This window comes from Agrilus planipennis, unplaced genomic scaffold, assembly GCF_000699045.2.
Source record: "Agrilus planipennis isolate EAB-ADULT unplaced genomic scaffold, Apla_2.0 scaffold207, whole genome shotgun sequence".
NCBI classification, from domain to species: Eukaryota; Metazoa; Arthropoda; class Insecta; order Coleoptera; family Buprestidae; genus Agrilus; species Agrilus planipennis.
Window position 1 is genome coordinate 554801 of NW_020438969.1, and position 2265 is coordinate 557065.

The following is a 2265-nucleotide window of genomic DNA, read 5'->3' on the forward strand; positions in this document are numbered from 1 at the left end:
ACTCTTAAAGTAACTGCAGAAATCAATAGTTGGATGAACTCTTAGCAAAAAATGTCCTGTACATGTTTTTATACAAATCAATGCTTACTGAGTAATCCGAATTTAAATTCTGTGTTTTCATCCAAAAATGCATGTTTTGGTACGGTTTTTCAAGTTTTGTTAACGGAACTAGCAGTAGCAGATGCAGCTGCTGTACGAATATAACGGGATCAACACAGTAACGACAGTAGTCAAGTTATACGTTTATTTATTGCTATTTTAATAACAATAACCTATAACTAATTATATCGTTTTAAGTTTCATATTTATTTTCAATTTTTAAGTTTAAGTATAAGTAGTTGTTCAGTGGTTTTGCATCTTGATTAGCATAGGTGCTTACACGTTATTTATTACTTTTTGTCAAATGTCATATGTATATTTCTATATACCATATGCGTATTACTTATATATGATATGTGGAGTCCGTGTGAGGTAGTAGGGAACATATTTATTATAATTTGTCCACCAGAGCATAATTCGGTAATACATTGCAGAAGTGGCAGTAGTGTAAACGCGTGCTTTGTGCGTCATTATTTTTAATAGTTCTGAAGTTTTGAATTTCGCTGTTTTAATCTAATATTTTCAAATATATAAGAGAAGATTAGGTAACGAAACAGAAGAATTTGATGATGATAGAGGTGACCGACACATACATTTAAATGTTATGTTTGAAGAAGACAAGCCTGAAGGTAATAACAAAGCAGAAGTATACGAACCTTTTGAAGAAGCAGATAATTCTCCAGATAGAGCTAATGCTTCAAATGAACTGTATTTTCTAAAATTTGGATGTTCTCGAGAATATGAATCTCAAATACCTGGATGTCAAAAAAGAAAAAAATACTGAATAGTTGTCTGTTACGTTACTTTCAGATATCAGTCCTTTACCGTTATTTATTTACGAAAATAAAAAAACAAACAAGGAAGGATTAAAATCAACTTTTCTTACTTCAATACCAAACAAAGATGATTTGGAAAATATAGAACAGGAAAAGAGAAGAAAAATTGAAGAAAAAAAAAAGGAAAGCAAGCATCAATAAAACAACGATAAGAAAAGTGTTTAGCGAAAAAGAAAGATTCCTAATGAAAAATTATTTCAATCCTCCTCTCAATCAGAGTCGTAGTTTTTACTTGATGATGGCAGCAACGATATAAATTTTTCTGAAGCCAATCAGTGGTCCAGGCGAGTTTGCTTTGGTAAAAGTTCATGTGAAAACGAAAAATTTATTCCGACTTTGTCTAATGCCTTAATGCGAATAACTGCATTGATGAACAATGGTTACAATGGATTTATTATAAAAGATCATCCAACACAATGCGCTTTATGGAAAACGAAGAAGAGTTTTTTGTTAACACAGTTGATATTATCAAGAAGCTCTTCAAATCATTGCTAGGAACTTTTGCGAGATTCAAGGACTTTGTTAGTTTTCTACAGATTTGATGTTACATTTACATTAACTTTATACATTTTTGTTTAGGTCTGATAAGTTTTTGAAAATAATTCTAAGTTCGTTTAGAAAAATATATGTCTTTAAAGATGTATATTGGCTTCAACTTATATGAAACTCTTTTTATTTAAAAAGAGCAAAGATCCAAGACGCGGATTCTTTTCCGCTTAATGGAGCAAAGATCCGAATTGTCATATTTTATATTGCATCCTCTAAATTTTTTCTAACAAATATTTTGCCTGAATTTCATATTTAATGTCAAAGGAATTAATGACTCCAACATGCCGATGTATTTCAAATTCATAATAAAAAGGAATGAGTTACAAATAATTTCAAATGCGAAAATGCGGACTTCTGCCCCCACCTACCCTATGTATCAGGTTCAACTGAAATGAAGGAAGAAAAATATGAACTGTAATGTGATTTTTCATTGTCAGCGTTAATGAATATCTCATTATTTTTATAGTATAACTTTTTCCGCCATTCAAACGACCAACGTGCGCAAGCTTTATACGTATAACAATGTACATCGATTTTTATTTTACTATACTTCTATTTTTTATACAGGTAAATAACTGATCAAGAAAGGAAATAATAGAGTAATATGGGTTTAACAAATGATTTCCTTTGGTTGGATGTAATTACATTGAAATGGAATGACAAAATAAAACTTAATTTGCTAATTTCACATTCAACATTTAAATTGTTAACATCTGAAAAACTAATTATAAACATCAGTAATAATTGACAAATCGTCAACAATTGAATAATATCGATAAAA